Source organism: Cryptomeria japonica, chromosome 8, assembly GCF_030272615.1.
Source record: "Cryptomeria japonica chromosome 8, Sugi_1.0, whole genome shotgun sequence".
NCBI classification, from domain to species: domain Eukaryota; kingdom Viridiplantae; phylum Streptophyta; class Pinopsida; order Cupressales; family Cupressaceae; genus Cryptomeria; species Cryptomeria japonica.
Window position 1 is genome coordinate 588,424,528 of NC_081412.1, and position 23,204 is coordinate 588,447,731.

Sequence of the window (23,204 nt, forward strand, 5' to 3'; positions counted from 1 at the left end):
GAACTGAGAACATCACATGTTTCAAGGAGAACAGTTTCTTCTAGTTTTCTTCAGTCTATCCTCGCACAATCCACAATAGAAAAGCATTTGCATCGTCAATCTGCAATAAAATTCCATCTTCTTCATAATAAAGTATCGGTTGCATGGATTCAGCCAGTTTCAAATGAGACACAACAACAACAATGGGCTTCAAAAAATCAAATCTTTCAACAAACTCAAACAACATTATGGTTCAGTGCTATCTATCCTTTTGTGAAAGTAAACATTGTGACCACAATCAAATAAGACTTATACAAGTGACAAGAGACACTAAACTTGAGGACTACAGTGGATGTTGGTGTCAAGTCTTGGTTTTCTTTTGATTTTATCTTTTGGTGACATGTCTTTTAGCTTTTCCAAGATGTCTCTGACTAGAGATTCTATCTCTAGGATGTCTTTGACTAGAAAGGCAAGGATGGGGTATCGTCACCTATTTTTCTTTGTTGTCTGTGTATTATCTCTTAGTAATGCTATGACTTGTCCAAGGATATGAGGATACTATGAGTCTAGTATGAACTGGGGCATTCTTTGTTTGCAACTTTCTTATCTCCATGCAAATAGGTACAATGACTTTCTGGGTCGAACATATATCTAGATTGTCATAACCTACTTGCCATAATAAAGCTCAATGATGATAATGCACAAGAAACTCTTTCACTTTCATATCTTCTATCTTCCATCCCCCTTTCTTGATTGACCTCCATCATCCTTGAGTCCATGTAGCCTGCTATCACACAACTGAGTATAATGACACACCAAAAACATTTGCATCTCATGTAGTTTGTACCGGCACTACCACATGTTAGCATTTAATACATACATATAGATATCACAATTGCATCACATCCTGCACACAATACATACTAGCACATTTTACATTTTCATCATGTAAATAGTTATTTGCATTATCATATTCATCTGCATTTCATACATTCACATTTGCATTTGCATAAACATATAAAATATAAAAGAATAAAAATATTGCATTTCCTCATGTACATATTTGCATCCATATCATAAGCATAAACATAGAAACATACATCACATAGGTACACATGCATAGAGCTACCATAAGGCTGAATCATCTCATATATATATCAAAATCATAAGTGTCATGATACAATAATGTCAAAATACATATGGCTACAATATCACCTAAAGGTGTCTACATCATCATACAAAAATGGTACAAAAATTGATACATAGGGAGCCCTCTAAGGCTATGATGAACTCCCTCCCTTGGAGCCAGCTGACATCGATGGAGTCTGAGCCCTGGAAGGACCCACCCCAAGATCACCTCTCCTACCCCCTCTATTTGGTGGTGGTGGAGGACCCATGACCCCACCTCTAGATGTCTGTCTCCTGTCTCTCCCTCTAGAGGTTTTCACCATCCGCAATGGTCTCCAGAAGCTCCTAGCCCGCTGATCTGGTGGTACCACTCCATAGTATAGGTCTCGTTAGTAGGCTATCTCCTCCCTTGATCACATAACATAGGTGTATCCGGCCCTTGTGTCCTCTGCTGCCTGCCTCCCTACTCTCAGTGTTGTCTCAACCTCTGTATAGAGTTGAATAGACTAATCCCTCTCCCTCTTAGTGTCCCTCAACTATCTCCTAAGCCTAGTTGTCTCCTTCTCCAAATCCTGGATCTCATCTGCCTATCCCTAACAGATCTCCCTCAAGGATATTAGCTCATCCTCCTCCTCTCCCCCCTCACCTTGTCCCTATGGCTGCTCTTGTCCCTCACCCTATCCCCATCCCTGTACCTAACTAGGAGCCTGTACATGTCTAGGAACTTGTGTTGCTGGCACCCACAGCAACAATCCACCTCTACCCCTCACTACATGTTCTTACTGAGCCTGTCTCTCCTCTCCGCCCTCTCTCCTCAGAGCCACTCCTCTCTCTACCATTGTGCCCCATCTCTGTCATTAGCCCCTGCCTCTACCATCTCCACTATCATCTCCATCACCCCCACCATCTCCATCTATCGGCTCCCCTGGATCTGTCAACCATGGAAATAGATTCTCTCCCCAATATGTAGTGTACTTTGCATCCATGCATGTATCCTCTATATTTGCCCATATATCCCAAGGTAGGGGAACCATCTCTACCATCCGTGTCATAACCTGATCATAAGAAATCAATGGCTCCAAATGCACTTGATCCCTTACTGTCTGTGCATACATCCCTGAACCCCATGGCATCTATTGTATCCTGCCAAACTGCCTGCACACCCTATCTATCAACTACCTCTCAATCACATATGGTGTCCTCCCTATCAGATACTTGCTTCAGAATACACATGACAACTCCATTGCATCATCCTCCCACTCCTCATAGTCTAAGTATGGCCTCCATACCACACTGTCTATCTCATCGATAACCCTATGCCAATACTCTAGTCTCCCCATCTATGGCTATAACATAATCATATCATACAAATGAACATAGCTACGCCCATGTCCTCTGCCCTTGAAGTGTATCAGATCTATAACTGATAGATGCTCATATGCCCATACCTACAACAGTGTCACTCTGCATCCTAATCATGTTGATCCGTGATACACAAACTGATGCAGCTCATAGCACAAGTGTGCCAGTAGACAAGGCCCCCATGCAAACCCAGTATGCTCTGTCACCAATGTCTCTAGAGTCCTCCCCCATCCTACTGCCAACCCTCGTGTCGCCCTATCCAGACAAAGGAATCCACTAATCACTCTTGCCAACACCACCGGTAGCCCCAATCCTGTCATTGTCATGGTATTCCAAGCCACATGTCCAGCCCTCATCTCCAGTCCCGGATCCTGAAACACTTGTCTTAGCGCATCCCTGTCCCCATCTTGGTCATAAGGAACTAACTCCCCATCAATCAGTATCCACAATATCCTATATACATCCTCTAAGGTGACTATCATCTCACCCATCAACAAATGAAACATGCAAGTCTCTGAGTGCCATCTCTCAGGTAATGTAGTCAGCAATCCCATGTTCACCCAAAACTCGGGCACATATATAATGTATCACAATCCCATAACCTCAAAAGCTTCTCTATCCTCAAGTGTTAGCTTTGGTTGTAAACTCTGAGTTGAAGGGAATCTCTTCCATGACTCCAGCATAGGTAGGTCCTCCTGCAATCAAGGAAATCAACTATGTTAATCCTAGTGGCATTCCTAGTTCATCACAAAGTGCTATTTTTTATCTTAGTGCTTATATATATCATATGACACTCTCTCCTAGTGGCATTCTCTACTCATCACAAAGTGTTTCTTCTTATCCTAGTGGCATTCCCTATTCATTACAAAGTGCTGCTTCGTATCCTGGTGGTACTCCCTGTTCATCACAAAGTGTTTCTTCCTATCCTAGTGATACTCCTTGTTCATCACAAAGTATTGCATTCTATCCTAGTACATTCCCTGTTCATCACAAAGTGCTTCTTTGATCCTATCTTTAGGGAACCTACTTAAGTGTATCCTCTTGAGTAGCTTATCCAATTGACTACGTATGTTCTATCACAGAATTGTCAATTTCAGCCTAATCCAATTGGCAACGTATTTTCTATCACAGAATTGCCAATTTCTATGGTACTCCCTGTTCATCACAAAGTGCCTCACTCTATCCTATTCTAGGGCCTCTACTTGAGTGTATCCTCTTGAGTATTTTCCTAATTGGCAACATATGTTCTATCACAAAATTGTCAATCCTAGCCCTATTTGCTACCCTAGTCTTCCCTAGGGGACCTGCTTAAGTGTATCCTCTTAGTAGCTTGTCCAATCGACAATGCATGTTTATCACATAACTTCTGATTCAACCTTGAATACATAAATGCGCATTCATGACACAAACGTGCCTGCATCACACAAACGTGCCTATTCTCTGCACAGACGCGCCTATCCTATCCAGAAGCAGCTGGCACCAATGCAGACACGCCTTGGCATTTTCCCCCGCTTGAAATTTTTTTTGACCTACCTAAAGTGCATTTATTGCACTACCTAGCATGAATTTATGACAACAATTAATGCATCAAAGTACAAGGAGGTTTTATGGTACTTATCATCTCTCCTACATTTGCTGGCCTTTGATATCGGTGAACGCAATCGAATCTATGCACCAATGCCATCGCTGCTGACTGCTCTCGACTCTCTCTGCACTCTGATCTCTTGGATGTGTGGATGACAATGAGGATGTTTTCCCTCGTAATCTATCTTATAGACTACCCTAGCCCTAGTCTCCCGAGTCAGTTTTCTTCATCCCATGACTCTGTCTCTCTATCCTATCTGGTCAGTCCATTTTAGCCTTTCTTTCTTATCGAGAGATTGTCTGCGATCTTTTCAGACATTTTTATCCAATCTCTCGAGTGGGCATATCATTCCCATCTTGGGGCAACTTTGTATCAGTTCATCCTATCTTCTTTGAAACAACGCGACAAGTTGCATTGTCTCAAAGAGGGGCAAAATGTAGACACCTAAAATTGTCCTATCTAATTAAATAAATATCTTTATTTATTTAATTATTTTAGCCTAATTATTCTATTAATTAAATAAATATTTTATTTATTTAATCAATTCATTTATCCTCTTCTAGCCTTATTTCTCATTTTAATAAATACATTTATTTATTTAAATTATCCCCTTTCCTAAATTAAATAAATATCTGATTTGTTTAATTGATCCCACTTCCTCTATTAATTAAATAAATCTTTATTTATTTAATTAATTCATCAGCCTTTTCTACCTGTGATGCATGTCATTCATCTCTTAATTCCTACACTACCTACCCTCTCATTATTTTCTTATTTTCTCTACCTACCCTCTAATCATAGCCGACCATTTATCTTTTACACCTCTCAATCTTATCCCTCCATTTCTTATAGTGTCTTCTATATAAGGAGATGCTTTCTTCATTATCAACCCCCAACTATGCTTTTGAACTTTCATATGCGATCAACCCTACTTGCAACCACATTTCCATTCTTTGTTGAGCTCTTGTGCACACATAAAATCTGAGAGCAAATATATCAAGCAAGATCAATGGAGATAGGAAGAATGGAGATCCAAACCCTATTGGACATGTAATGGTATAATCTTTATGATTTCATTTGATTTGCATTGTCTTAGGTAATCTTCATATGTTATGGTGGATCTTTGTTGTTGTTAGGCTAGGGTTTTGTGGTTGAATCTATTTAGTCTTTCAATATTATTGTTTCCATTTTTACCATAAACAATACCTTCTTTTTTTAAGCCAAGAAGACTTTTACCATCATACCCAAACTTTTGTAGGATCTTGAATCCTTTACCATATTTTTCACATGGTATCTTGATGTGGTCTTGTGTACCATCTTTAGGGTCTTTGTAAAGCATTTTGTATAAATCTTCTTCTTCCATTTCACTCCACCTTTGGAAGATAGTAGGATCCCATTTTAGTGTAATGATAGATACCCGTTTAAAAGGATGTGGTCGTCCATATTCTTTTGGTGAACTCATAACTTTCTGTAAGCACATGGTTTGATTCAAAGTCCATGGCTTTGTCCTGATATTTTCCTTTAAGCTCACCTTGCTTTGATGTTGAAGGTTTTAATGATTTAGGGTTAATTTATGTAGAAGATGGGATAGCTTCTCTATTAATTGGAATTATTGTTTCAGCTTTTGGCCTCAAGTTATTGTAGTATATAAATGGATTAGGATCACCATTAACTATTACTTCAACTCTATTGTGAGGAAATGTAAAGCATTGATGGTATGCAGATGGGACTGCTCTCATTTCATGAATCCATGGATGTCCTAGCAATATGTTGTATGTGAGATCCAGGTCTAAGACTTGACAAACCACATCCTTCGTAACTAGCCCAACTCTAAGAGGCAAGGTGACTATGCCTTTGGATGAACGCTCTTCATCATCGTATGCCTTGATGGTAATTTTGTTTCTAGCATTCATAGCTTTATCTGAATATCCCAATTGTATTATTGTGTTCAAAGTACATATATTGAGACCATCTCCTCCATCTATCAAAACTTGTTTTATTTGATGTCTGTGTAGGAAGGCTTCAATGTCTAAAGGTGCATTATGTGGTTGGCTTATAGAGGCATCATTAGCTTCAGTGAATGTAAGGGAGTGTGGAATGAAAAAGTATCCCACCATGGCTTGAAACTAGTCCACGTTTAGATCAGTGGGGACAGTAGTGTCTCTCAAATTTTTCCCAAGGATGGCTTTATGTGCGGGGGATATGCGTAAGAGCTCAAGGATGGAGATGAGCATAGGTGTCTTCCCTAATTGTTCTATTAGATTGTACTCAAGTTTGGCTGGTGAGGAAGAGGTGTTTTTAGCTGGAGCACCTTAAAAAGTGACCTTTCCTTGATGAGTTGTAACATTACATTCAGAGGTAGGTTCAGAAGAAGATCCAATTCCTTTTAGGACAACCTTAGGTATTTGGGTAGAATTTTTAGGCGTTTTGTCCTTGATGATAATGGTAGAGACATAATTGTCCATGGAAATGTGATTAACAGTTGAATCATAGTTATAGTCCATGCTCTAGTATAGTTGATCTGCTCATCTGTGGCTTTGGATTTTCCCTTGTCATGTTTAGGGAATGGTTCCTTAAACATCTCATGTTCTTGATTGGATGAATGCCCTTCAATCTCAATGTCACCTCTATCAATAAGATCTTGTATGATGTTCTTCAGCCAATGACAATTTCCTGTTTTATGTTCATTGCTCTTGTGATACTCACAGTTGTCATCATCATTCCACCAATTTGGTTTGACCTTTGGCTCATATGGAGAATTGTTAGGAATTGTTATGATCTTGTTTGCCACTAGTTTCTTGAAAGCTGATTCAAGTGGTTCTCCCAATGGTGTGTATTTCCTTTGTGGTTTGGAAGTTGTTTGAGTATTCACTTGGTTACTTGTAGAACTTCATCCAGAAAAAATGATTTTGGGTCGCATTGTATTAGCATCAACAACACCATCATTTACTGTATTTTGGTTTTTGTTCCAAAAAAGTGGCTTGTCTTTTCCTTTAAATTCATCTTTGTTTTCTTTGAATATCTTAATTAATTAAGACCTTCTCTGTTGCTAAGTTTTTTTCAATGATGTCCTTGAAAGTAGACAAACAAGATTTTCTCAAGTCATAACCAATGTCTTTGTTGACATTCTGGGTGAACATCTCTACCATTTGTTTTTGTGGAATTTCACAAGAGCATTTGCTGGCTAGATTTGTCCATCTTTGTAAAAATGATGGAAAAGATTCTCCATCCTTTTGGTTGGTGTTGCACAAAGTGGTGACCAATATATCTATCTCTATGTTGTATGAAAAATCTTGTATGAAAGTTTCCACTAGATCACCCAAAGACTTAATTCCAGGTAGAATTTGGGAGAACCATTCCATAGCTTGATCACCTAAGCTTTGTGGGAATAATCTCATCAAATATGTCTCTTCTGCTGCTACCTCAATGCAAGCCATGAAAAATTATCTTATATGTGCCTTAGGGTCTCCTTTGCCTCTGTACTTATCAAACTTAGGTGTAATGAAATATGTAGGAAAAAGAGGCATTGGAATGCTTTTATCAAATGGATAGGGACATATGTCTCTCATTGTGTAAGCTGGCTTTGGTGTATTTATGTCCTCCATTTTCTTTTGTAAGTCCTTAATTTGTTGTTCCAAATTGTTATTAGGTGGAGACCGACTTCTTGGACCATATCCCATGCCTGCACCACTAGGTGGAAGAGGATCATGTTGCATATATGGATGGTATTTATCATACACATGTTCATATGGAGGAGGTCTATAATGATGTTGCGTATACGGACCACTTGGTATAGAGTCATGATGAGGAATGGAATATCTGTTTTGTCCATGTATACCATACTCTATAGGCATGTCATGAGTTTGTTCTTGTGTGTTGCCCCCAAATTTGACAGGGGGTTTCCTTGTGTCAAAATTTTGAACATGCCTTTGGATATCCAATTGCTTTGGTGGTTGTTCCTTAGCATTGGTATGTGATTGAGTATGTTTTTCTGCATAAGACTTCTATAATGGTTTGTGAAGGTGAGTATCATAATCTTGACCATGCGTATGTGGGACCTCAGGTTTTTGAAACAAAGATGATGGTGATTCAGGCACAAAATGTGGTCCTCTATTGCCTATACTATTAGGCCTCCTTTGATCCATGTTGAGTTGAGGTTCTTGCAAAGTTCGATGTTCCATTATTTGAGACATGTCAAAATCATGAGGAATCTTGGCTCCACTTTGCGCCATAACTTGTAGAAAATATTGTTTATCTCTTCCTCATTATTTCCTCAGCCAATCAATTGAAATGGGGATCCATAATAGAGTCTCCCACTTCTGCTGAATATATGCAAAATTTGTTCATATTGTCATTGTGTGTATCATTGTTGTTTGTGTTATCCATGTTCTCAATATTTTGAATGCTTCTATAAGTGTCCATGTCAGATAATGTGGTATGATAAGAATTGAAAAGGACATCATTGTCATACTCATAGGCACTCATGTTTGTGGACTCTTGAGCCTCTTTAGCTTCTCTCGTAGATTTTTGGGAATGAGTTTCAACCATGAACTAGGTCTTGACCAAGATGTGTGAGACTAGATGAAAATGGAAAGAGTATGGAAGACCAAGATTTGGATGGAATGTAAATGAATCTGAGGTGTACTTGCAATGTCCAAAGTGTAAGACCAAGTATGTATGTAGTAGAGTAGGTGTGGCTTCCAAAGAGATGATAGTTTCTCTTGATGAGGTAAGTTGACCTTGACTCTAAGTAAGACCAAATGAGACCCAAAGGTGATAGACCTTGATGAGGGACCACTTAGCAAAATGTTGTTGTATGTAGTGTGTTGACAAAGTAAGATGAGGACAAGCAAGTAACCTTTTGACTCAAGTTTAGAAAAATGTGAATGTAATGCAAGGTGTAAATAAATGATGAACTTTGTGAAACCCAAAATAGGTTGAATGCTAGATGAAAACCCAGAGAGATAACCTAGGAAGCTCAATAAGTCTAAAACTAACAGTTCTTGTTTGCTGGACTATGAATGTTTTCCAATTCTGAACATAGACATGCCTGTATACTTCACAGATGTGGTTAAATGACACAGACGCTGTTGAAAATTGCATAGATGCATTTCTGAGATTTTGTAAATGTCATTTTGCTTATGAGAACATAGATGCATTTCTACCCTTCACAGTCGCGACTAAATGACACAGACACTGTTTAACACCGCACAGATGCGTTTCCAGAGACTAAGTGCAATTTTTCCAATTTTGTAAAGTTGTTGTTGTGACCAAATCTGATTTTTTTTTCTTTTTTTCATGACAAGAGGACACAATGTTGATGGGACTCAATGTTCGCAAGTGTTTAGACTCAAAATGACTCAAAAGAAAGTGTGTTGTTTGATGTAGAAATGTTTTGCATACACTTGAAGACACAAAAGACACAATGTTTTGATGTTTGGTTTTGAATGTTTGAATTTTTAAAATAAGACAAGCACAATTCTTATGGTTGGCCAGGACAATAGTTGTTGATCCCACATGGGGTTTCCCCTGAGGTTATGCTATTCAGAGTAGATACTTAGATTCTTGACCCCATTGGCTCCACCCTCGACACTCACTTCTCCGGGGCAGCCAAGCATCAGTCCCCACAAAAACTCCTCATGGCAAACTTTGGATCTCTACTAAGAACCGTATGTGTGTGGGCTGCTCCAGAGGTCCGACCTCCCACCCCAACAACTAGAAGGATTTTGGCTTTCTAAAACAAAAAGGTGCTAGTAAGGGCATCTGCTCATGTGGCCATACATGTGACACTTTCAGCTCTGTAAATACAAAAGGCTCCTAGCCGCTAGGGGTTATGCCCTACAACTGATCAAATAAATTTGATCAAATGGGTTTATGGGGAGACATAGTGTTGGTATGAACTAATCAGCACATGTTACCTATAGCTTTCACCATGGATACAGTTATTTATAGTGGTTCGGAAGAGGTGGGTTTTCCTTGCTACCACTTGGGTCATTCTCTCCTCACTAGTAGTCCTAATGACCACACGGGGAGACATGCCCTCTAGAGATTAAACAAAAAGAGCCTATTGCTCAAGACACAAAAGACACTAGTTCAATTTTACTACACCAATTGAAGTGTTTGGTAATTTATGAAAACAAGGCACACAATAAAGATCAAAAACCCTTGCCAAAATTCTGCAACAAAGATTTGTTAGTAATTTTGCAATAATACCCCTCCTACAAGCACACAAGTTAGGTAAATTTTAGATCCAAAAAACTTTGTGAAAAGGGGGTCTTCGACAAGACGTTTTTGCTTCAAGGACAAGCTGCACCAGTTTTGTTAGCTAGATCACAAGATGTTAGCCCAAAATAAACCAGATTTGAAATCCAAATGACGAAATGAAGCCTTAAAATTGGAACAACAACTGAAAAATGTGAAATCAGAAACACAGATACGATTAAACCTACACAGACACGGTAGAAGATCACAAACGTGCCTAAAACCCTTGTAGATGTGCCTAGACAACACAGGCACGATTCTAGAACACAAATGTGTCTGAAAGATGCACATACATGATTCAAAAATAGAGACGTGACCCTACAACCTACAAAATAAAATAAAATATTGTCGAATGCAGATGTGATTACAGAGGTCACAGATGCGGCAAAAAATAAAAAATGTGATTCCAGGATGCGCAGACGCGAAAATGTCGAAATGTTGTCGAAAATGTCAGATTTGCAACTTCAAAAACACAAAATCTGCAACAAAAGATGTTAAATGCAAAAGGGACAAGAGTCCCACACTAGTACATTCAGGTCAAAATTTCAATGGAAAATAGTCAGAATTCTAATGAAATTTCGTCACACTATCAACAAAAAAAGCCGTCGAAAATTGTGTCGAAAGTTCCGACTATCCTTGTGGTCATCGTAATTCTGACATCACCTCCAACCTTTCCAATGGCCACCATGGATGCTCATACCCTGAAAGAATACCGTCATGATCTCGAGATACCGTCAGAATTCTGACACCAAAGGGTAAAATTCCGACAGAGGAGTGCCGTCGGAATTTTACCCTTTGGTGTTAGAATTCTGAAGGTAGGTCGTTTTTTCGGAAATTTTTTTTTATAGAAAAAGATTGACATTGGTATCTCTCTTCTATCTCTCTTCTCTATCCCTCTCTACTATCTCTCTTCTCTCTCCCCTCTCTAGGTCTCTTTCTCCATCCCTCTCTTCTTCTCTCCCTCTCTACTTCTCTTTCTCTACCCTCTCTAGGTCATTATCTCTTCCTCTCACCCTCTCTCTCTCACCTCTATATGTCTCACCTTCCATTCCTCCATCATTACCCATGTTGTCAAGTTGCAAGATATTTCCCAAAGTACTTGGTTCCTAGGGTTGATTTGCTTGAGTGTTGGAGTCGGAGTTAGATGAGACCTGAATGATTAAGCTATATTCAGTGATCGAGTCACCAAGATCTCAATTGTAAACATGACTAGGTTCTAGGGTTTTAGGGTATAGCATAGGTCAAGATTGAGGTATGGTGGTCAAGAATTACCTTCCAATGACAAAAGACATCCAAATGATGAAGAATGAAGGCGATAAACTCATAGAAGTTTGGAGGAGATAATTTGACTAAGTTAAAATTTTGTTTAAGTCATGGTCATGATACTAGCTTGCTCATCAAGAGCAATTTGTGCGAATGAACCCTAGAAATGTGCCCATGCTAGAGAAGAAAGAACTCCAATAAAACCTAAGGCAATGCTAGTAAGGGGTCAAAATTAAAGAATTAGGGTACAAAAAACAAAATTTGGCTAAGTCGAGATGTTGCTCAAGGATGACCTAAATCATGGAGTGTAAATCAATCATGAAACAGAAGAATGGATAGGTCTTGACCCAAGCAACGTAAGTCCCCCTTGTGATTCCAGCAGATATCACATCACAATCATTGAGTCTATCTACAATATAAATTCAAGACCTGACTATTGGAATCTTGGAGTCATCCCATTTGATCACGTAGTTTAGCACTTGGGAGGATTTTGTTCAAGAGAGGATAGAATACTTAGTATTTTATTTTGTGTTGCATAGTGCATAAAAAATGCATCAATAGAAACCATTGAAAGGTTTTGTTAAAGCCTTCGAATCACAATCTCTATGAGAAGCTATCAAGAGTGCCTAGAATTTGGAAACTTTAGTATCCAAGAACATAATTCATAAGGCACCACTTTTAGAGCAACCAAAGAAGCCTATCAATTTAATATTTTATTTACCTTGGATATGTTTTATCCTAAGTGTGATATTCCACTATTAAAAAGCTTAATTAGGTAATATTATTACTTAGGTAGAATAAGATAATGAGTTGCACATTCTCCTTCTTTGATTGAGATTCTACTTTTTCCTTGTCACAAATTTGGAAACTTGGATAAGCAATTTCTTTTTTTGGTTTTCTACATGATCCTCATGGATTTGGAATCTTGGAAGCTATATATTGTAGGTTTTTCCTCGATTAACATATCAAATGAAACTATTGTGAGCTTTCATATCTTAACATGCCAAGGGCTTAAGTTTGGGGATGACAAGGGGATGACGAAGGGGGCGGGGCGGGATGCAAATATATATACAACTTAAAAAATTAATTATAAAAGGATGTGTATAGAATAAGTATAACAACTATAAATAAAACTTTGCCACACTATGTAAATTTTACAATAAACATTAAAAATATGTCAATGATTGCAGACAGAAGGTTTTGTAGAAAAGTGGCTAATAATTAAAGCCTGATGAAAGCATAAATCCATTATTGTACATTATGAAATGTCATCATGCAAACAAATCGTTATTTGATCTGAGACAACGAGTTAATTTTGCATATAGTGTATATGATAGAAAGAAAGCTAATACAAGTGCAATGCTTATGCTGTACAAAAACCAGTTGAAGAAATTTGATATCAGCTTTCTCTATTTTCCATCATTCTTATCAAATTGTTCTACCCCATGAACAGGCAAAGAACCCTTAATGCCTCCAACACCAAGAGCCATGACATATAGACTAGTGTAGAGTATTATAGTTTGTCCACCTTCCACCTGCTTGCAAATCCCAGCTTTGTATGCACTTCCCATGTCACATGCCAGAGGCTTTAGTGAAGGAAAATGTGCTTGTACTGTTAATAACACCCAACCCTGCATATTTCATGAACATCAGAATCTAAACAAGTCGGGAAGAATTTTTGTAAACTCTGGAAATAACGGTATTGCAAGTTGAATTCCACTGTCATTTCTGAGCATAAAATAATAGGTTTTATGTTATCACATTCTTTTATTTGTTCAGGGCTGATTAATTACAACAAAAACATAGGTTCTATATGATCCTAGTTTTCTATTGTACAGAATAGATTGCTTATAGTTGTTTATTTTCCTGGTCCTTAGAGCTTAGTTTACATATTTGCATGCTAGCGGGAAAGGTTTAAACATGGGATGTCAGACGGCTGTTCGCTCAAATTATTGAAATTATTTGTCTTATAAGTGAAATCCAGTGTTTGCTTTTAGATAGTTCTGTAATGATGTTAGTAAATTATTTGATTGCTTTGAAGGGTTCCTCTGGAGATGAGGAGTTCCGCTGGTTTGTTTGCCAACTTTGCCTATTCATAACAATGTGCAAAAGTTATGTCTGTGCTTAGCATTGATACTGTTCTAATATTATATAGCCTCCTACTGGTCACTCCCTTCTTTTGCATTCCTTTGATCACAAGGAGTGAGCGTTCTTCTATCTCTAGTCCCCTAATGCCAAAGTGGAGGGCTAAAGCTTAATAATGCGAAGGGCTTTACATTCACTATCCATAATGAGTCCTCCACTTCCTACAATACCTGCGTTGTCCTTTGGAGCAATGTCAAAATTGAATTTGAATCTGCCTTTCTGTTGTGGAATGCATTTTCTATAGGCTTCTTTGTTAGAGTTCTTTTTCATATTCTAAGCTTCAGGCTCATTCCAAGTTTTATTAAGGTTTTTAAAGCCTTAATTTATTCAAAGGTGTCACATTTGTTTTATGATAATACTGTCAAAATCTTTAAAGTGGGGAGCTAAACTTTCATCAAAAGAGAAATAAAAACTTGCGTGGCCTTATAATTCATGAGTTGAAGTTTGAGTTTAACATTTTGGAGGTAATTTTCTTAGACTATTCAATGCCCATTCTAACTAAGGTCAATCAAAATTCAAGATAAACCTGTGGTAAAGATGAGGATCTCGAGTTCATTGGTAGAGGACTCCAATTTTGATGGGAGAAAACCCTAGTATTCAGTTTGGTAAGCTCTAGTCGAAGGTGCAGTATGACAGCCACGTAGAAGGAGAACCATGACATGTTGCAAAATTAGAAGGGAAATTCTAACAAAGAGTAGCTACGTGTCTAGAACATTCAAAGCATTTCATGTCTGGGCTAGCTATCTTCTTTACTCTAGTCTAGGATTTCACATTTTTGAGAAAGCATGATTTGTATGGATGGTTTGTTTGTTTCAAATGAAGTATAGTCCAGCCTCCACCAAAATAACAATGATAGTAAGGACTAGAAGAGTAGTCTGTTAGAAGGTTTAGACATTGATAATGTAGACATCTAAAAATGGTCAATGCTTGCGGAGTCATACTTTAACATTTGCACATTGCCTTATTTTAGGGATTTTGCGTCGCATTAACATTTCTTCTATGTTGTGCACTTGGTCTTTATCATTTGCGAGCATCGATTCCTTCTTCTACATTCTTCATTTTTCTCGCTTTCGAATTTGGTCTTGTCGATAACAATCTTCAGTCATGATTTTGGTCGATCTTATCCTGTCGCATCAATGTGTGTGCTCATTTATCATCATTTTGGACATCATCAATCCTAATCGATGATAGAATTAGGGTTTTATCCTCTTGTCAATCTTGTCATCTTGTGATCGATTTGTCATCAATCCTCGTCCTCATCAATCTTGTCATCTTGCGATCAATTCATCATCAATCCTTATCAACTTGTCAATCTTGTCATTTTGCGATCGATTTGTCATCGATCGTTGTCCTTTTCAATCGTGTCAGTTTGGATCAATTAGTCATTGTTCCTCATCAATTGGAACCTATCAATTTGATCTCTTTGTTAATCTTGGTCAATTTGCCATTGATTTTTGTCAATCAATCTCAATCATTTATCAACACTAGTCCTTTGTCAATCAAAATCAGAATCATGATCGACCCTACATCAATTATCTTTTGTCAAGACCTAATTATCGTTCTTGCATTTTTAATTCATCTTCTAGGGTTTTATGATTTGTTCATTTAATCTTATTTGTCATTTTCCCTCTAGGTTAAATAATTTATTTATTTATCCTAAGTCTTCTTGTCACAATTAAATATTTATTTAATTGGCTAATTAATTCCCCCTCTTTTTGTGAATTAATTAATGAATGAAAAATTATTAATTAATTTACCTAATTTTCATCAATTTCTAGTTTCCTAATTTCCAATTCATCATTTCTAAACCTAATTTTCTATTTCTCCTATTTTTCTAATATTTCCCCTAAATTCATGGGAATGGCATTTCAATTTTGTCATAATTTGTCAATCAATCAATTTTGCATAGCAATCTTGTCAATTTTGTCATAATTTGTCAATCAATCAATCTTGCATGTCAATCTTGTCATAATTTGTCATCCTTGATTTGAAATTTCCTTTCAAATCTCTTCATACTAATCTTGTCATCTCTCCAATTTGTCTATAAATTGGATGAGTTTCTTCAATCAATGGATCAATTAATCACATTTTCAGAGGATCTAATCACATTTTCAGAGAATCAATCACATTTTTGAGGAACCTTATGCTACAAATTTCATCAACAACTTGCTTTCCACTTGCAAATGCACTTTGTAGGTGAGAACAACATCAAATTGGAAGGTGAAAGAAGAACAATGGAGGAACAATGAAGGAGATACAGGCTTTGGTTTGCTTTTTATTGTAGTATTTCATCTTCATGCCTTTATTGATTGTAATTAGGATTTCTTATCATTGCAATTTAGTTTTTGTGATTGAGCTAGTTTAATGTCTATTGCTTTGATGAATTCCAAATTCCTATCTACATTTTCTTGGTGAACCCAACATGAACTAACCATTTAACCATGTTTTGAGTACCTTTTGAGCTGATTTGCAGGTGAAAAACTCAAGAAACGGGGTGACCTAGAGCTTTCTAGACACTTTCGCGCCTATGTTGAGACATTCTACGCCTATGTCAAAGAGACCTGCACCTATGTCAAGGCATTCTGTACCTGTGCTGAGACATTCTGCGCCTGTGTAAGGCCAGAAATAGAGGTGAAACCAATGTTTTTACTTGCAAATTACTTTGTTTTCATTCTGTTCTTATATTCTGGTTTTTCTTTGGTATTGATTCTCTGTGAAACACCTTGGCGTTACGTGTGATGAAGACAAAAAAATGAAACTGCTAACAAATCTTATGCAAGACGCGGTCAAAGACTTTTATTAAAACATCTTGCATGTGATTTTTAAAGTAGTTGCACATTTTAGTTTCTTAAAGGTTAATGAACACCATGCATGGTTTGTTTGCTTTTAATTTGTTTGCATGTTTTAACCCTTAGAATTGGGCCTACCTCCTGATTTGCTCGGCACTTCACATAGGCATTAGTGAGAGGGATCGACCCTAAGTGGTGATGGGCTAAAGCCAAGCTCTTCCAAACCACTCTAAATAACTATGGATGCAACGAAAGTTGTAGACAACGGGTGCTTGAATGGTATTGCGACGATTTATTCGTCAGATCAATACCCACCCGAACAGAAGCCCTTACTAGAATCTATTGTTTTTAGAAGCCAAAATCCTTCTATCTGTTGGCTCAAACATTGTGATACACGCATGCCGAAGACACCTCTCATGTACTCCTTAGTTAAAGATAGCAAGTTCTTGGGAAGTGATGCCCCTTGAACTTGAAGCTTGGTATGCCCGAGAAGTGAGTGCACTGTAAGGGGGAGCCAGTGCTACCAAGTGTCTAGCTATCCAGCTAAGTGTTGTATTTTATGGTTAGAGGATTCAACAAATATTGTCCTTGCCAGCCATAGGATTTGTTGTGAATGTGCTTGATTTTCTTGAGTCAAAGTCAAACAAACATTTTGTCTTCCGTGATTGTCAAAAGAAAAACAAACTTTCAAAAGTGCTCATAATCAACTTGGATTTTCCAAATCAACAACATTCAACTCAAAACACAATCCGAACAAAGGTCCAAATTCATCCAAGTATTCATCCAACATTTGAACATGGCTTGTCAAAACATTAAATATCTTTGTTTCAAAATTCATGTCACTTTAGGCTAGGTTTTGCATAGTCCAACTTAGGTCTTAGGGCATATTGTCATCTCCCCTCATTTTAGTCCTTTTCATTGCAAGCGTCCTCATTTTGCACTTAGGCTCAAAATCATTTCCCTAAGTTTGCATCTCATTGTCATATCTAAGACAGATTTTCATTTAGGTTGCATAGGTTGCATACATCATTTTCATGTCATATCCTGAGTCATTGTCATAATCATTGCCTTCCTACATTTAGTCTCAAAAATTTGATTTGTCGAACTTAGAAAATCAAAACTTTGGATAATACCCTAAGTTGTTGTTAGGGAGTCTTGACCTGGTCTAAAAATTTGTCCTTTTATTAATATCATTTTTGTCAAACCTAGCTTAGTATCCAAGCATATAGGTGAGACATTGTCAATTTGTCCTATTGTCCTTTGGTCCTTTGTCCTTTAAGGTATTGGCTTCATTTCAACTTCCCAAGGTTGAGTCTTTAGGTTTGCATTCCAAAAAGTTTGTCCAAATCTTAAAAAACAACAAAAACATAGGTTGCATTCTTGCCATAGATTGCATTTTCATCTATTTAGGTTGCATTTAGTTGCATATCATACATCATCCTTTTAAAATAAAAAATCCCCCAAAAAATATTGCATTTGCATAGTGACATGTCTATTGAAACAAGGTTCCAAGCACCAATGATGCAACAAAGTTTGACGTATCAATCGACAATGCAATCGAATTTTAATCCAAGGCAATCACAATTATATCCAACCCAACAACAAGGCAATATTGGTCAAACTTTTTATGATGAAATAGGGCTCCAAATACAAAAACTAGAGGAAAAACTAGTTCGAGAAAAAGAGATCTTGGAACAAAAAGTGAAAAATAGTGAGAAGATTAGATCCCAAATGTCCAAAACATTTTAAAAATTTCAAGGTCCAAACCCAAAATTTGAGCCAATTGATGTAAAAGCTCTTATCGAACGATCAGACATACCAGCTCTCATCTCTCAAATAGAGATGATGAAACAATTTCAAAAAACAAGAACAAATTTCAATCAAGTCCCAAATCAAAATTCATTTGGTCAAATTTCATTCAATCAAATCTCAAATCAACAACATATCCAACAGACACAACTAATGATCCAACATATACAACCAACATAACCAATGGTTCGATTTCAACAATATGTCCAACCAACTATACAATGTCCACAAATAGTTCAACCAATGGTGGAATATCAATGTCAACAACTACAACCAAACATTCAAAAACAAAGGTTGCAGCACACACCAACCCAAGTTTCAAACATGTCGGAACAATTGAACCAAGTCCAATATCAAAACATGACATCAAACCAAAACCAAGTTCAAATTCCAGATCCAATCATGTCAAAACCTCAAAAGAAAGGTGGCTTTATTGCAAGGATCTTAAGGAAACTACCAAGTGAGTTCTTTGAGGAAGATCAAGATAATACACTTCTATCTAGCAATGCCTTATCCCCCCACAAACAAATTGACTCTCCAATGGCATCTATCCCTACACCTTTAGAAGTTTCACAAGAACCTTCCATATTGTCCTCATCAAACAATACACCCAAGGATGAAATTATCCAAGGGCTATCCATAATTGATTGCCAGGATAATCAATTCATTTATACAAATCCCTTGTACTATTTTGAAATGCAAGATTTAATGCCATCAAATGCTTCTCTTTTAGAGTCACATTCAAATTCCATCCCCTTCATGCCAAAGCATTAATCCCTTGCCAAAATCCCCCATGCATATCTAAAGTCCAACCCCATGTCAAGAGGATAATTTAGAGCATGAAGAAACATGTCTTGAAATAGATGAAGATCAAGATCTTGAAACCTTATCATCCCATCCAATTGTTGACCAAGATCCCATTTCCCCAGACACTCGCAATGATTCCATTATTCCTATCCATTCTATCCAAGAACACAATGTCCTTTCAAATCCCATTGGCATTCCACTTCCTAAGAAAGCTCAAGATATCCCTTCCATCCTTTCCGATGATCCCATTAAAAGTAAAGAGCAAAGAACCTTTAAAGAGGATTCCAATGATCTTTCTCCTTGTCAAGATCAAATCATTCCTTTAGATCCTCCACAAGATCCACTTGTTCCTCCATCTCCACGTCTTAATACTCCATATACACTCCAAGATACCATTTCTTTTGATGATCCCATTATTTCTCCCATTCCATCTCTTGAAGAGCCTATCATTGAAACATGTCCACTACACAATCCTCGCCCCCCTCATGATCCTAATCCCCCTCATGAATCTAACGTGTCAGTGCAAGATGTTCATGAACCCTCGACATGCATAATGGGTTCTTCCACTTTGGTGCAATCCGATCCACTTCAAGATCTCATTATTTCTCTCATATCATATCCACCTCATAATGGACTCGTGTCTTCTTCCCAAAGAAAAGAGTATCCTACAAGTCAAGATATTCATAAAGGCAAAGGGGTAGACCTTCATGAGAAAGAACCCCTCCATATCAAAGAAGATCTTAAGGGTCATGTCTACACAACTCACTCTCAAGACGTTGGTATCCCTCCATCAAAATCCAAACATATCCATTCCCCATCATCCCTTCCATCCATCTTAGGTTCTTATATCCCTTCATCCTCTATGCAAGGTCAGCAAAGGCACACATCCTTGAGTAAATTTCATCAATCCAAAAGAAGTCCATTTCATTCATATCCATCCATGCATTCCTTTCCCCCTCCAAGCAATTTGGATGTCAAGTATAAACGTCATAAGTCGAGAAACCCACATGTATTCAAGGATCAACATGTCCAATATAATCGACATGTCAAAACAAAGAAAAATATGATCTCTAAAGAAAAAGAAATATCTAAAAGGCCACAAAGGCCCACCAAGCAAAATCAAAAACAAAAGTTAAAATATGTATGGGTTCCTAAATCCCTTGTGCAAGCAATGCACTCCAAGGAACCACAAAAGCCTAAAGAAACATCAAAATTGGCATCTAAAATTGCTATTCCTCCATCCAAACCTTCCTAGTCTATTCCTCCATCACCTTCTTCATACATTTTGGGCCCTTATGTCCTAAAATCCCAAGCTATTCCTCCATCCAAATCTCAATATCCAAAATACATTTTTCCTCCATCAGTCCATCACCCCTCAAGGTATGTGCCAATGTCAATCTTGCCAACATTTCTATCCACTCAAGCATAATTCTTCCAATACCCTATCCATTATCCAATGCATATTTTTCATCCTCCGATCCATTTGGTCCAATCCTTTACATAAATCCTTGCCTTAGTTTCATCTTATTTTCCATGTCCTTATCCTACCAACGTCTTTGAGCATACTTTTAAAGGTCATGGTCTATTTTTTTTTCAAGGCTACTATCCAAACAAAAATATGTTTGAGTCCTTCTTCCATCCCCTATCATGTGTCCATTTTCAACTAAAATGTCAAAATCAAAAAAAAAAAAAAGTGAAAAAAAAAGACAAAAGAACAAAAGCAAAGCAAAAATAATTCATCCACTGGTGAAAACCTAGCAAACAGGCGCCTTGGGCAAGTACTGTGATGAAAACCTGGCAAACAGGCATCATGTGTAATCTATGAACTTCTTGCATACCGTACTTGGGGATAGGTTTTATCCTATCATATCCTTTTGTCCTTCATTGTTCCATTATCCTATCGAACCCCTCTCATTACCCTTCATATCCTATTGTCCCTCATGTCCAGTTTCCCTTTCCACCTTTGATCTTGACAAGGCTTAGGACCTTCATGAACATCATGCTTCTTGTTTGCAGCTTTTAGTCCATCATAGCTTTTGGTCATTTATCCATTTTCTTATTATACCCTTTCATCCATATTCCCTAGCTTATTGCAACTTTCTACCACTATCTCGTATCCTATCCCGACCTTCAGTCCATGTCCCTTATCCACTCTTGGTCTTGCTTATCCTATCCATATCTTATCACTATCCTTACACTCTTTTTCATTCCTTGATCTTGATCTGACATAAGGACGTGAAATGCAAAACATGTTTTTCAAAACCTTCTTGACATGTCCCTCATGCCATGTTCCTGCTTTACATTGTCATATCCAATCTCTTGTCCCATCATGCAATAGCCCTTAAAAATTGCATCTGTATTGTCTCCATGATAAAAGGCCTTTGTCTTCCCTCTATCCACCAACATTTTAGAGAGCTTATTTATTCACCTGTCATATTCCTTGCCTTGCTAGACACTGGGGGCAAAATCATAAAAATTGAATAATGTCCTAAAAGAATCCAAAAAAAAATTTGAAAAAACGTCCTGAAATAATCCAAAAAAATCAAATAAAGTCCTGAAAAAAATCATAAAAATCAAATACCGTCCTAAAAAAATCCCTAAAAAGTCAAATAAAGTCCTAAAAAAATGAACAAAAAAATTTCAAAACATCAAAATCCAAAAACAATTCCTTTGGCATTTTGCATTTTGTGAATAAATGGTACCTTTTGTGCATAGACAGATCACTGAGCATACATCCAACGATAATCGATCAAACATTTGTGTAGACAACAAACAGATAACATGTTACAACACTGCGCTTTAATGAAATCATGCATTAATAGATGAACTTTTCAATCAAACCAGACATGCAAACTGATCAAAATTGTCATATCAATCAATCAACATCAATATCATTTGTCCTTGTCATTATTATCATGGGTCTTATACAGGGTGTGGTATACTCGAAACTAGACTGTGTCCTATCTTAGACGGGGTACCGCATTCCTTGGAACCAGACGGCATGATCATTCTTGTTTTTCACTTTTGACAATGACGACCAGATTGTTTGTTTGACTTGGTTGAATTTGTGAGTCTTATCTTTTTATTGATTTATCTTTGGCTTCGATCATGTTCCTATGTTGCTCGATGATGTCACTGAGTGATTTAGAGTTACTGGGATGGTTCATGGTCCCTTTCCATTTTTTGTTGTGTTTGCTGTTTGTGGAATGTTTGTCACAAACTGGGGCAACTATATCATTAGGTGTCTATGATAAGTGCGTTTGCTTTGTGAACGCCACACATACCTCGACCCTTGATGTATGCACCCTAGGATGATTCACTCATTCCTTGTGTGCGATGTGTCTATCTTTTTTGCAAAAGGGGTTGTGTTTCAGCTATGGCCTTCAATGCCATGATGCTCTACATCTACTTTGCTACATTAAATAAAGGTTCTCACCTACTTCTATGCACTGGTGAAAGAAAGTTTTTTTCTTCATCTCTAACTGTCCTCTGTCTAATTTCTTCCATTAGTCTGGGCAGTCAGTTCGGTCTAGTTCTCTGAACTCCAAAAAACATAAGCTGCATCTTGCATTCATTGATTAGTACATTTGCATTATATCAAGCCAATATCAAGGATTTTATCCATTTCATCTTATAAATGCATCCAAAAACATAAATACCATTAGTACATAAACAGTGCATAAGCCATCCATACATGGAAAGCAAACATAAGCCATAACACATTGCATCCCATCATATAGCTGCATATCATATTATATATCAAAACAATATCGGAGTACAAAATTGGACTGTCTGTCCTAAGTATGGCTCGCAGGTTAAATACATAATGTCACACTATATATGTCTCTGTCATAAGGAGCACATGCCTCTATCACTAGGTGCTCCCTTTGTCCTCCTCATCCCTACCATGTCTCAAGGATGATGTCCCTCCTGTCCGGGTCCTGGCTGTGGTGGTCTCCTAGGTCCACTCACCCCCATGCTACTCACTGACCTCTGAGAATGTGGCCTGCTCTCTGTCCTCAACCGTGACCGATATGTCACTTCCCTCTGCTTTGGTGGAACTACACTCTCATATA